A 16,765-nucleotide genomic window follows, 5' to 3' on the forward strand; every position below is an offset into this window, starting at 1 on the left:
TAGTGAACCTCCGGTAGCTGAGCAAACTGAAAACACACAAGAAAAACTGGCAGAAGACAAAGAGCAAAAGGTAGAGACTCAGACTCAAACTAAGACAATACAAATAGAGAAACAAATAGAGCAAAAGGCTCTGGAATAGGAACAACAGCAACAGGAACAGGAACATAAGGAAACAGTGCTACCGGCAACTGGAGAATTAGAAAAATCATTGCTTAAAGAAATGCAGACACAAACAAACCTACCAGAGGTCAATACAAGATTGGTTATTTCCACTGATACTTAGAATGTTGGTTCATCATCAGGCTACAAATCAACTAATGTGATTGAGGTACTATTAGATTCAATCAAAAAGATAACAGGTTGCAGCTCACAAGCTTACAAAGCAATTGATGATACCATACCAATTTTGAAGGTAATTGCTCCTAACTGTAATATAGACAATAAAGATTCTTTAGGACAACTTGATACACTGTGTAAATATATCATAGGAAACATTGAGAAAATAAAGGAAGAGTCATTGAAGGATAAAGTAGAAATTGAAAAACAAAAATTATTTGATGAGCAAATAAAGAAGTGTAACAGAGATTTTGACACACTTCTACCAGAATTGTGTGATTTATTGAAAGAGTACAAAAATTTGTACAAAGACACCTGTAAAACAAACTTTTTGACTGTAGATATAGACAAGAAGATGAGCAAGATACAAAATGAGATCAATAAACTTGTAGATAATTTTGTTAACTCACCGGATACACTATCAGTTTTTGAAGAGAAGATAACAAATTTTGAAGAAGAATTACATAAATTGGAAAGAGAGAAAGAGAGAATTGTGAATAAGGCAAAGCATCTGAGATTAAAACTGAGTCCAAGATTGGACTATCTAGCATCACTATGAAAGGAAGTATCTGAGGCAATAATACAAGGATAGAAAACACCGGTAGAGCATTTGCAACATCTCACCGGTACAGAGAAGAGAACAAAGACAGCAATAAAGGATAGCAAGAAGTTTATGGATAGTATAAACTTGATTTTGGGAGATCTTTTTCAAATTGTAACCACCCAGTTACAAGGTTGAAACTACAAACTCTATTGACATCTTGACAACCTTTGTCATTGATGCCAAAGGGGGAGTAGTGGGATGAGAAAATTCAATATCACAAGAATCATATGCTCAGGGGGAGCACACACATTTTTGGTAATATTTTTGGACTTCACATTTTTGGATACATTTTTGAATTTTCTCATGAGTGTTGCCATCAATGCCAAAGGGGGAGATTGTTGGCATATGCACACTCCAATGAGACATTGTATGTGATTGAAGGTTTTGTCATTGATGGCAACCTTGCAATCCTATGGCACTGACAAAGGCATTATACCGGCATCAGCATATCACACTCTACACCAGCACTCAGGACACCAGCACCGGCATAAAGAAAAGAAGTATACCGGCACAGAGGCCGATAGGAATTTGTTATATTATATTTTTTTTATTATTTTGTAAGCCGACTTGACATATTGTAAAATGACTCTTATATATAAAAGAGATCATTGTAGACATTTGGAATAAGTGAAGTAAGCGATAAGGAAAATATTAGGCAGACCTATTATGTGAGATATAGGCTAAGGGTTTATGTAAGAAGCAGAGCAGCAACTGGTACTGGATCAGGCATTATAGATACTAATGTAAAGCAGTACAAGATATTGGATTTGTATAATCCTCATTGTAAGTCAGTGTGACTTCCCATTGAGTAGTGAGCTCTAGGCAATTGGCCTTCATGCATGTGCAAGCCCCTATTGTAAGTAATATTCTCTTATTGGCCAGTGAGTGAATATTGTGGGTCACAAATCCCATCGAGGTTTTTCCCATACCAGGTTTCCTCATTAAATCCTTGTGTTATGGTGTGCTTTTCATGTGGATGCTCTTAATTCTGTTTATTACATTATTTCTTGCATACCAGTATACTGTTATAATATGTCCTACATGTTTTAAGTTAAGAAATTCTATAAACCAGTTAGATACTGATTCACCCCCCCTCTCAGTATTTGTGGGATTCCTAACACATCTCTTTCTAGAGATGTCAGTAGATGAGATAAGTGAACATCTGAAAAACTACCACACAAACTTCCTGGTCAAGCAAAGAGCCCTGAAACTGATGAATGGCCTTATCTTGAAGTAGAGAATGAGACAAAAGAAAAATGGCAAGAAATCTTTTGAATCAAGAGTACTAAAGAGTAAGGTGAAGTTGAAATAGTGGATATCACCGAGCAAGATCCCGCTGAAACTATAAAACCTGATGAGGATGTCATGGATACTGAGGTATAGGAATAGGAAATAATAGAAGGGAATGCTTATGCCAAACTGGTATCAAGTGAGTCAATTTTGGAACAAGTCAAGTCCTATCCTCCGGTAAGTCAACATGTTTCAATCGAGACACCTCAGGATACTGAACAAGGAAAAGAGGGTCACCAGTCTATAGAAGGAGAAGCTACTTCTCAGGCCACCAGGGAACAGACTTCTCAAGCCCCTTCAAGTACTGACAATGTTACAACTGAGACCCCAAGCAAGGATTCACCGAAGGCTACATCTGAGGCTAAATAAATTGACAAAAGTGTTGCCTCTATCGAGCAACCTACCAAGGGTGAACAAGCCTCCCAAGCCATTGTATTAGTTCAACTAGTGAAAGCCTCCTCCTCTAAAGAAAAGAAAATGAAAAAGCATAGTTTCAAGTTACATTTGTCAAAACCAATTGTGTTGCCCAATGTAGACATATCCAAATTAAAAGGGCAAGCACTTATTGAATTCGGTGAACTATGCAAAGCCAAAGTAGAACAAGAGAAACAAATGGATATACAAAAGAAAAATAGAGTACTTCAAAAGGTGAAAGAACTCTTAATAGAAATACTACCTGAAGCTACAGTGAGAAAAGGTGCAACCATCCATATTCAACTAGATGAACTCCTCAATTAGATTGAGACATCTATAGTAGACGCATCTGATTACCTGAGAAAATTGAAGGACAAAGAGCTCACTGCAAAAATGATTGAAGAGGTACAAAAAGCCATTTCTATCGGTAAAGTAAAACTTATCAAATTTATTGCTGAGTTGTCCCCTCAACTCAAGCACATTCTTTATTTATTTTAGAAACTCTATACGTTTTCTTTATTCATTAAACATATCAAGAATAAAACAGAAGTGATTGAGAAAGAGATCACTGATCTCTCCAATAAATTGACCACTGAGCCAAATTCTATTCAGAATTTCTATACCAAGTTACAAATGCTCATGGCTCAACAATTGGAACTTAGGAATGAAGAGCACAAAATAAGGATGGACATTATGACACTGCAAACCTTATTCATTCCACACTTATCCTCCATCCAAGAATAGATCAACAAGACTACCTCCTCATCCACTCAGCTAGAGGGAAGCACTTTAGATGGTCTGATTTCACTGTTAGGTGATATTACAGCCCAGAATTCACTAATGGATAGTATCGAGGATGCACTCTTTTCCACTCTTACTGATGCAAGAACAAAGTATAAATACATTTTTGACCAGTTGCCTCCACTGAATGGTAACTAGTTTTGATGTTTGTCAAAAAGGGGGAGTATAGTGTATACAAGAGGAGTATACCAAGCAGTTCAGCATATTCGAGTATATAGATAATTTTGACAGGGGGACCAGTGATCACCGAGCAGTGAACCGAGTAGTGAATACATAATATTGATCACAGCGCATGCATAATCAGAGTTATGTATAGTATATTGATAAGGGGAGTATATCTGAGTATACTATTTTATTGACAATTGTATATACTGTTAGTTTAGTCAAATTTTTTAAGTATATAGATTTTTTGAGTTATGACTTTGAAAGAAGTTTTGTCAAACATTTTAAAACTAATGTCAAATGGGGAGATTGTTACTATGTCCAAAGTCATTCTATATACTCTAGTTAGTTATTACTACCGAAATATTCAGTCGATAAGCTTAGAGCAGTCGGTTACAAAAGTTACAAGTCACAGAGTTTAGTATACACCAAGCTGTCTACCGAGTAACATTCTATGACTACCAAGCAGCAAAGATGGTATACCGAGTTGATACACACCGAGTGAAATGTGTTACCAGCTTCACTAAACCTAGACACATATGTGGAAATGTGTTACAAAGATCGAGGAACAAGAAACCGTTAACACATTGGAAATTGCACTTATAGATTTTATATGATTTTGAGGACATCTATCCAATGAAATAATTTGTATGGTTATTAATTTGATGAATCATGTTTGTAAGATCGAAGCATGAACAAGATCACCATTACAAGAGATCTATTTATACAGCATGAATTGAGGATCAAATATGTGTGTGAAGCAAGACATATGTGAAAAGAAAAATTATGGGAAAGCACTGGGTGTTATGACTATTATGATTGATAGAGATACACATAGGTCATTGAGAAGGATTTCAGAGAACAGTCAAGGAGCAGAGTAAGCAGAAAGGTTTATTGAGTTAATTTATGATTTACCGAGGTATGCTATAAGCAAGGTAATTTCATTTTGAGCACATAGAATCTGCTATAACATCTCAGATGTGAAGTTGTAGATATTTTGTAAGATTTTGAGTTGTAAGAGAAACCTTTAATAGAGTAAAGGACTCTATCAAAGTCTATAAATTGTAAAGCCTTTAACCAAGTGTAGCATTTAGAATAAGTGTTGTAAAATCCTTTAGCAAGGTAGATCTAAAGATCTTGATACTCCTAATAGGGTAAGCTATTAGAAATAGCTAAACATGTAGCTCTAACCAAGCAACCATTATTATTGTAGTAGTGAAGTTGTGGGTGTCATCCCCACCGTAGTTTTTCTCTCTAACAAGGAGTTTCTGCGTAACCAAAATATATGTGTTATGGAGTGAATCATGTATGATTGTCATTTATTTGTTTTAGCATTATATTATGTTTCAACAATATTCAGTTTATGCTTAACAGTAAAGCTATTGTTGAAGAAAAGATTTGAAGTACTGATTCACCCCTCCCCTCTCAGTACATTAGCTTTCCATATTGGGCCTAACATGACTGTCATACTCCCTTCACCCCAAGACTACTTTGCTCTCCCTAGGGTGACTTTGATCTTGACTCCCATTAACAACATTTTTAAGAAAGCATACTACAATATGCAGCAACTCAACCAAGAATCACAATAACACAAAAACACAAATCACAAACAAATGCATTTACAACATGCAAATTTTCACATAAAGCAACAAGAATATGCATTTAAATTCTAAGGGTGACAATACACCAACCTCAACTCCTGCAAATGGAATGTGCAATGAAGATTTGATGAAGAGATTCCAACCCAAGCCAAGAAGATTCCAACTAGCTACAAGCTTCTTCCTTATCTAAATTTTTATTTTCCAATTCTTTGAAAACTCTTGATCTCCAAGATTGGAGAGTGGGTGATGAATTCTAAGTTTGAATTTTTCTCCCAAGTAGAGTCTTCTGACACTTTCTAACTTCCTTGGAAAAGGATGGTGAGAGCTCATATGTTGGTTTTCCCAACCCTCTTACAATATTTCAAAAAGAGGAAACTGAAAAGGTAGGTGTAAGGTGGGGAAGTGCATCCAACACAAGAATAGAAGGTTGTCTTACCAAAACTCAATCTTCTAAAGTTGATTTCCATCCATCTGGAAAAGGTCACTTTTTAAGTGACTTGACAATCACATGTGAGTGGTTATATGCCCAAAAAGGTCACTTACCCATAGGTATATCAAGTGGGCCTTCAAAAAATGACTTAAACTCAACTATATGAGTTAGTTTGACCCCCCCAAAATCTCACCTAAAGTTTACCTACAGGTCAAACTTCATTTGACCATACCAATGGATCTCTAACCAAGTTGCCTTTTGGGAAAACTAAATGAGGTTTGGAAAATAAATAGGTTTTCACATTTCTCTCTCAAGGACATGTCACATGTCCACTCACAACACATTACAAGTGTCAAGTGACACCATAAAATACAACACATCAACATACACTGGACATGCCCTTTCAAGGTGGAGTAAATTAGAATTGAAAAAATTGAACACACACACATGCATTCACTTATACAAAAATAAACAAACAAGGTATTGTCTCTCCAAATAGACAAACCTTGGCTTCACAATCGCACATAGGTTTGGCCCTAGTTTTGCTGTGTATTTCCATGGTCACATGGATTAATATCCTGCACATCTCAATCCACACATCAGTAGATCCAAAATAATATGCATACATATATGAAGGAATACACTTCTAAACACATAGCATCCAATTTCACATCATATCATGGATTGATCTCCTAATCAAAGAATAATAAAGATAGAATCCAATTACTTTTCCTAACAATCCATATGTGACCATTTAATCAATTGCAACATCATTGAAATCATATAAAGCATTCATCAATTAGGCATGCATACATGAATCATAACATCATCAACATAAGTATTGAAATCAAACATAATATGGGATATATCATATCCAATGATATCAAAGCATCTATCAAATAGTCTCTAAATCCATAGTGCATCAAAGTAATGTATCAAATGATAAGTTCATAGTGATAATAAAGAAGTGTTATGATGGTCTTGGGGTAGGGCCTGACACCCTCCCCCCTAGGCATGAACTTCCTCCCAGAGTTCATTAAAAAGATGGGGATACTGAGATCTCATTCGTGCTATGTCCTCCCATGATGGTGTAGCCTCATAATAACAACCCCACTGGACCCTAACCTGGTCCAGCTCTTGGCCTCAAAGAGACAGTGTCCAGTGAGACAAAATGCAAATGGGCTCCAATGCCAGTTGCCCGTCCAACTCCACCTGCAAGGTATCCCAATCTAGAATATGAGACTCATCATAAATATATTTTCCCAGTATGAACACATGAAACACATTGTGGATACGTGATGGGCTAGGTGGCAAATTTAGACAATAAACAAATGGTCCAACAAATTGAGGTGTGAACTTAGAACCCTTTCCATAATGGATTGGACTCTTATGCAGTTGCACCCTCAAGAAAAATATATCTCCAACCATATAGCTACAATCTATCCTCTTCGCATATGCATACTTCTTTTGTGTATCCTGAGCCTCTCTAAGGAGATGTCTAATCAAATCCACCTGTTTCTCCATAACTCAAACTAACTCTGGACCAATGGCTACTCTATCCTCAATGTGGTCCCAACTCAAAGGTGTCTTGCATGGTTTACCATACAATGCCTGATATGGGGGCATCCCCAAGGAAGTGTGATGCCCATTGTTATAGGCATATTATACCGAGTGAAGGTACTCCTCCCATCTAGTATGATGATCCATGAAATACATATGGATCATATCCTCTAATACCTGGTTCACCCTCTTTGTCTGCCCATCTATTTTTGGATGATACGTTGTGCTAAAGCTGAGTTTGGTACCCAATGCTGCCTATTATGCCTTCCAAAAGGAAGAATTAAAGACAAAATCCCTATGAATGATCCTGCGTGGAATGCCATGAAGTCTGACAATATCCTAGGCAAGAACACTTGTGCCACTCTTGGTTTTGTTAAAGAAGTTCATTCGGGTGAGAAGTGAGCCACTTTGGTCAACTTATCAATTGTCACCATGATGGCATCATGGCAACGAGATGACATAGGAAGACCAATGATGAAATCCATCCAAATTGTTTCCCACTTCCACTCTGGTATCTCATGAGGTTGGAGAAATCCACCTGGATGGTGGTGCTCTGCCTTGACTCTCTGGCATTCAAGGCATCCGGCTACTAACTCTACAATGTGTTGCCACATGCCCGACCAATGATATAACTATCTCAAATCTACATGCATCTTCTTAACCCTGAGATGTGTTTCATAGGGTTCTCTATGAGCCTTAGTCATAATGAATTTATGCAATTTCTCAGAAGAAGGTACAAAACTGAGCCCTCTATAGCATAGTAGTCCATTAGACTCCAATGAATAATCTGCATATTTTATTTCTAGGGCCCTCTGAGATCGCATTGCCTGACACACCTCTAAATACCACTCATCCTTAGGCAAGTGCTGCAATATGGGATCTCTCAAATCTATATCTATAGACATAGAGTATAACTCATGGCATCTCCTAATCAATGCATCTGCAACTACGTTCTCCTTCCCCTTGATGTAGTGAACATTAAAATCATACTCATATAAGAACTCCATCCATCTCCTCTAATGAGCATTAAGGTTAGCCTGATTAAATATGTACTGCAAGCTCTGATTATCATAATGAAGCTCAAAGTGATGTCCTAAAAGAAAGTGTCTTCATTTCACTAGTGCTTGCACCACTGCTGCAAGCTCAAGGTCATGAGTAGGGTAGTTAAGTTCATGAGTCTTAATTTTCTTAGACTCATATGCAATAGCTCGACCATCCTACATAAGTACTTCTCCCAAACCATCCAAAGAAGCATCTATGCATACCACAAAATCAGCTGAGGGATCCAGCACAATAAGAATAGGTGCACTAGTAAGTGCCTTTTTGAGTTCCTGAAAGGCCCTTTCGCACTTTTTTGAGTTCATTGAAAAGATGTAATAGGGTGTGCAACCTTGGAGAACCCCTCAACAAAGCATCTATAATACCTTGCTAGGCCCATGAAGCTCCTGACCTCTATCACACTAGTTGGCATTGGCCAATCCATGATAGCTCTAATCTTTGATGGGTCAATTGAGATCCCATCACCTGATATGATGTGTCCTAAATATTAGACCTCTATACGAAAGAAGGTACACTTAGACAAGTTGTCATACAGTTGATTCTCTCTCAAACACTACAATACTCGATGCAAGTGCTCCTTATGCTCTTCCTCATTCCTAGACTATATCAATACATCATCAAGGAACACAATCACAAATCGGTCAAGGAAGGTCCAGAATATCCCATTCATGAGACTCATGAATACTACTAGAGCATTGTAAGGCCAAAAGGTACTACTGTGAACTCATAGTGGCCATATTTAGTTTGAGAAGTGAGTTTATGAATATCACTTTCCACTATCCTCAACTAATGGTACCTTGACTTCAAATCTATCTTTGAAAACACTTTGGCACCCTGTAACTAATCAAATAAATCATTGATCCTGGGTAATGGATACTAGTTCTTAATGGTAACTTTGTTTAACTGTCAGCAGTCCATACATAACTGTAGGGATCTATCCTTCTTTACGAAGATGACTGGTGCGTCCCAAGGGGAGATGCTAGGATGAATATGCCCTTTCTCTAAAATTTCCTCAAGCTAAATCTTGAGCTCACTAAGCTCATTAGTGGTCCTCCTATATGGTTCTCTCAAGACTAGCTCAGCTCCTAGTACAAGATTGATATGAAAATCACTTTCTATGAGGTGGCATACTAAGTAGCTCGAAAGGAAAAACATCTACAGATTCCTTAATAATAGGATGATCATCAAGTGAGGGTTCCTTCTCATCCTCTTCTTCCCTGTCACTAATTGTGATGGTAAAAAACTGACATCCCTTTTGCATGCTCTTCTTAAGATGCATAGAAGAGATCATACAAAAGGATATGGGTCTCTAAAATCCTGAAATTACTATGGAAGTGCCATGATCATCTACACACTCGATCTTCTTCTATTGACAATCCATCTTGACTCTGTGGGCATATAGCCAATCCATGACAAGAACAATACCATAAGATCCTAGGGGCATAACTCGAAGGTCTGCTATGATGGTCATAGTCCCAATTTGAAGCTAACAATCCCTAACCACTGATTCAATAGACACTCTATCTCCTTAAGCTAACTCAACCTCCCAACTAACATCCTACCTAGTTGCCACTAGCCCACAATTCTCCACAACCAATGGAGAAATGAAAGAATTAGTAGCTCTTAAATCAAATAGGATAGTAACACTACTACCTCTGATCATAATCAAATAGGATAGTAACACTACTACCTCTGATCATACCTATGGCCTCTATAACTATAGCCTAATTCTCTGCTTAGCGGTTATAAACCATTGCAAAAACTCCATGGGACTTACCCATGTCCGCAATTGTAGGCTCTAAACCTGCCATGCGCTAGCTACCTGCCATATGTCCTTGTGGGCACTCTCTCACCATGTGTCCAATGGTGCCACAAGTAAAGGAAGCGCCACATCCCTAAATATGAACACCTTGTGGCCTAGAATACTATTATCCTCCTATCCAACTGGATCCACTAAAACCACTCCTGGTAGACTGTTGAGTTTGTGTTGGAGGTGTGTATGGAACCTGTGGTCATAAATCACATCTAGGAACCTATGTGTGCCACTGTTTGGGCTTGAAGCCCTGATGTCCCTATGGAGGCCTATACTTTTGAGTCTATTAAGACTGCTACTAAGGGTGAGGGGGTCTGTAGGGCCCTAAAGAATGTCTATGATTTCCTTTCCGATGGGGTTTCTGAAACCGGGAAGACTGTGGTGTAGGGTTTCAATTCTAATGCTAATCTCATGTATCTTGTGGCTTACCCTGAATCTCCTCTGCTAATAAATCCTTCTCCATGGCAACCTAAAGGCTCCCTAGAGCTGCCATGCATACGGGTCCTACTATCTCGGCATTCAGTCCTTTGATAAAATGGTTAACAAGCAATTTCTCATCCTTCATGTAATCCACATAAGGTAGTAGCTCAAGTAACTTGCTCTCATATTGTGACACCGTGAGTCCCTTCTACTGAAGGTCATGGAGCTCATCAATCTGGTGCTTCCTAAAGTACTCTGACAAGTATCTATCTTTGAACCTCTCCAAGAAGGTACCCCAAGTGAGTATGTCAATTACTATGTCATTCTTATATTCCTCTTGCCTCCACCACGTGGAAGCTAACCTTCTTAGAAGATGTATAGGAAATCATGCTTTTAGATTTCTCTCATTGGGATGCAATTTGAAGCACCTCTCTAAGCTCAAAAGCCATGACTCGGCTGCTACCCCATCAGTAGATCCTGCAAATGAAGGTGGTTGTAGGCATAGTAGCTCTCTTATCTGATCTGCTAGATTATGGGGTGCTCTCTCTACAACCACTGGTTCTATAACTGGTGGTGGCTCTATTAGATGAACTAACTCTGGGTCATGCTCAACATGTTCCTCTACATGGCTAGGAGGTGGAATCCTACTCTAATCTCTAGTTGTTGATTTATGACCCTTTGAACCCCATTGTTCTACCTAGTGACCTACTGGAGGTAGCCTATCCTAGACTATCCCTATCAGGTTCTGTAGTGCACTCAATAAGTCTCATTTTTGGTCTAGAGGTTGTTCAGGTTGAGCTTCCTGATTCCCTTTAGGAACTAACTCTTCCTATCCAACGTCCTCACGTGCCATGCGAGAATGTCTAGGACCCCTTTCGCATATGCGAGCTTGTCATGTAATTGGAGGCATGCTACATGAGAAATTAAAAATTTTAAGCAAAACGTAATGGAAAAAGATTCCTAGTGTTGAAAACCTTGCTCTGATACCAAAATGTAGTGCCCAAACTTTAGGGCAAAAACACGACAACAATTTTTTTTTAAAGGCTTAATTACTAGTGTTTATGTAACATGAGGATGCAGTTGCTCACTTAGTTTCACTAACTTGATTATCCTAGTGTCAAATTAATGTGATCTTCAATGTGAACAATTAAATACCTTATTTAAATTTTAATTAAAAATAGCGACATGCAACGTACATTGACTGTGTGGGGTAAATTTAACCCCTTAAGGCATTGCACTGCATTATACTCAGTGGGGAATAGTTCTTTGAAATAAATTAAAGATACCATACCTAGAGTTAACAACAATACTTTAATATGGTTAATTAAATTATTTATTAATTCACAACTAAGTGCTTGAAATATCTCCATTCACTTAAAATATAACTTTCATAGGGATTATAATCTAGTTCCCCTTGAAATATCCATTAAGTCCATTTTTGTTTAAAGTTAATTAAATTAACTCAAATAATACCATTTTAACTTTATTGCTAAATGTATTATTTAATTACAAATTTTCCAACTTCATCATATTAATATTAATATTAATTTAATAGTCACGAGTATCTATATACCAACATGATCATTTTACTATATTTAAAATTATTACGATCCTCAGAAATTAATATTATTTTACTAACCCAAGGTGTCCATGTGTGTGTGTGTGTGTGTGTGTGTGTGTGTGTGTGTGTGTGTGTATAACACAGAGGGATGAAAGAAATACATCCCTTTTATCCATTAAAATAAAACTACATACAAATATATATTTGTATATGTATTTATTTACAAACCCCATGTTTATGTAAATAAATAAATATATAAATAATACTAAAAATGCCACTTAATCTACACAACCCTAAAAATCATATTTTATATTATTATTATTAGGGCTCACTTTTTTTAAAAAAAATAAGCCCCCTTTTCACTAGTACATTCGAGGCTAATTTCTGACGGCCTATCGTCAAAATTTTGACTACTTTTCATCAAACTCATCATTGAACTTCCCAATGATGCCATTTAACGTCACAATTCTGACAACATCGTGAACTCTTTTGACGATGGCCATGATCGCTCCTCCGGTCAAAAATATCATCGGATGGACATTGGAATTCCGATGCTCCCCGATGAATATGCATCGATGACTATCCGACAAGGAAGTGTTGTCGGACATACAACATCCTCGTCAGATGTTTCTTTAGTTGGTGTCAAAATTCTAATGGCTACTAGAAACTTTGCACCAACAAGAATGTTGTTGGTTCGAGGATTTGGCCGTCGGTGCAAAGTTTAGTTGGTGTCGGAATTCCGACAGCTATTTTTTTTTTTTTAAATAAAAATTGATAATTTTGTACTGTGACTACAGCAGAGGGTAAGTGACTGGTCAATTTGATTATTTTGTACTGTGACTACAGCAGGGTAAGGCAGGTGGTATCAACAGGGTGTTTACTTAATGTAGTTTGACTTACTGGAGTGGAGGTGTTTTCCATAGTCTAGATACTCCAGAATACTAGTGTATCAAGTTGGAGGGTGGGTGTTGTCTATAGTCTATTTGAGGTGGTGTCCTTATTGATCTATGCATACCTTTGTTGGGGCAGCCAAGAGTGCTATTCAAATATATATATACGGTTACCAACTAACTCTATACATACACCATCTCTCTAGAGTATATCCACGAGTGGTTCTCCTTATCTAGACGTAAAGCACACCTCATTGATATGTACAACAAATGGTATTCTATGCCCATTAGCTACCAATAGGGGGCATAGGTTTCAAGCTAATAGGAGGGGCACTAGTTTAAAGCTAATATGAGGTGCACCATGGTTGAGATGGTCCAACTCCTAAGAGGACTGTATGAACCACTAAGTACTGGTAAACCTATAAAAATGGGATCAAAGGGAGAAGCTCTGTACTGATAGGGAATTAGCTAACCCAAATACAAGAGCCTTTAAAGCCAATTTTCTGGAAAAGGAAGGGACAACACCAATAGAAGAAGAGAAACCCAATCAGGGAGATGAAATGAAAAGACTTCATGATAAATACAATACCCTAAGTGCTGGCATATGAAGAGACACTTCCTTTACAAAATAGTATGAGATGAAGACAAAGAATGGGCATAGGAGGAGAAGATGTGATGAGCAGCCCCAAAAGGACATTCAACACTACTTTGGAAAGATCACCATTCCCACCTTTACTATATATGATAGCTCTTCAACAAGAGCTTGGTTGCAAAAATTGGATGCATGTTTCCTTTTGAATCCTAAGTTTGAGGAAGAGGCCATCAGGTTTTCCAACTTGCATCTTGAGGGGATGACTCACAAATGGTGTTATCATGGCATGATGGCCCAAGAGAAAGATTCAATCACTACCTTAGAATATTTTAGTGAGACATTGATAAAGCGATTCGATAGAAAGGATAGAGAAATTTATTTCAAAAAGCTAGCACAACTGAATCAAGAGAGCATAGATAAATAGAGAATACATAATATTTTGAAGGAGAGGCAAGACTAAACCAAACTTAGAATTGCAAAACCTAAGGACTAGACCTAGTGTCTCAGGGGCTCATCACATATGGCCTTGCCTATGGGAAGGCCCATAGACTTTGTACTTCTTGAAACTATTTAAAACCCATTTAACATGATGGTATATAAAGGAGTGGGTATGCAACCCTTTCTAGGGCCCCTTTACCCCAAACAGTTTTCTCATCAACTGCCACCCACTTAGGTGAAACAGAGATGATAACCTAGCTAAAACAAAAGGTCCATCTATAACCCATAAACTAATGTTGATTCTAAAATAATGTTAAAAGTAAAACCAGTCTATATGCTTCATCAATGGATTATCTCTACCACACTTATGTGATCTCCCAAGAGTTATAAACACAATTTTGATTCTTACAACTCTCATGATAACAATAACTCTTAAATCATACAATTTTCAAGTGATATAAAGTACATGATTATGCTCATATCTATAAAACATGATCATTAACCAATACTAGTTACCCCCTAATGAATACCCCACTCAATTTGCATCATGGCATCATATAATAATGTTGATAATCAAAACAAGATCAATATAATATACCTAAATTTGACATCATTTCAATCATCTAGTAAGAAGCAATGGTCCTAAAACCATCATAATAAATCAACATATGACATTATGAATGTGCTACTTAGGAACCTTGAGAAGAATGAGAATTATTAAGGATCTCAAACTTGGAATCTTTGAATATGGACCTGATGGCTCCAAAGTCCCCTTTTGTTTGAAATCTTTGAATATGGACCAGAATGCTACACCAACACCAAAAGACACTTTCAACATACCCACCCCTAAAACTCATAGCTATTGTCACCTCGTGAAATGTTACGATTGCAAGATAATAATAGGATGGGTTTGTTAAAAAGGCTTTAGAATATTTCAAGAAAATATGATTGGCATGGTGAAACACTTGTGAGAAAAAAACCACACCAAAGAGAACAATGCTTGTGTTATTCCTTCAAATTGGTTACAAGAATACTTCTCTCTAAATTCCTCTAGCATTTTATTATTGCTACAACCTACAAAACAACTTGTCTAACCTCCTAGACCAAGCTGCAATTCACAAAATAAATAAAGGTGAAAACATGGGATGGTTTTGAAAAACATTTTACAAGCCCAATTTCACATCTCACCAATGAAAAAGGTATTTGATTTCATAGTATAGAATGGTTTCTCAACTTATTTGTTATGTTTGTCACTTAAGAATAGGCCAATGGGGAGATTGTTAAATTTATTTGTTGAAGGGTTTGGGAGAACACTATGAATCACTGAACACTTTCTTATCAATAATGAGATTTGTGGTATTTTTTTCTTTATTGAGAGGTAGAAATATTTATAGCTTCTCTCATTAAAACTTCCAAAACACATTTGTTTTTGCTAATTCACATGGTTTGATGGTGTAGGAGCACCCTAGGGACCTAGGTTTGGCCAAAACGGTCAAAAATTGAGATTTTTTTTTTTTCTGTGTGTGTGTTATTTCATGTAAATAAGGTCATTTGAGGCCATTATTATGTATTTGGACCTAATTGGGAAAGTTTGAGATCCATTGGGCAAAAAAAATTGTAAAAAGTTGTCATTATTGTTATGACAACTTTTTAAAATTTGGTTGGGAGGTTGGTTTTTGGTGGTTTGAGATTGTAACCCACTTGGATGGGCATAAATAGCCCTTTTTCACACCACCCAAGTTTGTCTTGTTGAATTTTGAAAGTTTTACTAAATGAAGTTGGAGATTTTTGTTCATACAAAAACATTTCAATCTGATTCTCATTATTTTTAATTGTGAAATTCATCATATTTTTATTAGAAGTAAATTGGATATGGTAGAGAAGTGAATTACCTTCATTTCATATTTTGTAGCATTGAGATCCATTGAAATTTGAAGAATATATCACTATTTTTCCAGAAACTATCAAAACCCTCACTAGGGTTTCCAATGAGTGGGAAAAAATGTATTTTTGGCCTTTTCACAAAAACTCACATCGCTAGTTGGAAAGGCTCTTGTAAATATGTATTTTCATTTCTCTTTCTTGTAGGTATCCAAACCATCAACAAGAGTAGAAGCTATTAGGCTCATACAATTTTAGGACATATAAAGAGTCGCCTTAAAAAACCCACACTAATTGCAAAAGATCAAAAGCTTTCCTACAACAAAAGTACAATATAACATAAGGATGGCGATAGACTATCAAATAGATGAATGATCTCCTTATCCTTAACTACTGCCAAAATATTAATTATCATATAGAAAAAATATATTAAAAAACATTTAACATCTAAAATATAATGTTGTTATTCTTTTCCTCTGTCAATTTTGTTCCATCAAATCTTTTATTTAATACTCTTTTAAAAATAGTGAACCTTACTAACATTAGAAATGAGGCGGATATTGATTTTAAATTTTAAAATAAAAAGTGGTGAGTATGATCAATGATGCTAAGGTTCTATTCATATTGTGTAACAAGACACAGTAGGCTAGGGATAGGAAAGATTGATTTGCTACTCTTCAATTTCATATGGTAGTTTAATATATATTGTGAACTTTTTTAGACTGTAAATCTTAATATATATTGTATTAAATGTCTCTTTGTGGGACTACGTGCCCACCATCCATCCTCTCTTTTATATAAGATAATACATTTCTTTTCATTGACCAAAGGTGGACAAAAGTATTTCACCGAAAGGATATCTTAACCAATTCTCGTTGAATCAAAAGTGAGAAAAAAAATGAAAAATTGTTGA

The sequence above is a fragment of the Cryptomeria japonica genome, chromosome 10 (assembly GCF_030272615.1).
Source record: "Cryptomeria japonica chromosome 10, Sugi_1.0, whole genome shotgun sequence".
In the NCBI taxonomy this organism is placed as follows: Eukaryota; Viridiplantae; Streptophyta; class Pinopsida; order Cupressales; family Cupressaceae; genus Cryptomeria; species Cryptomeria japonica.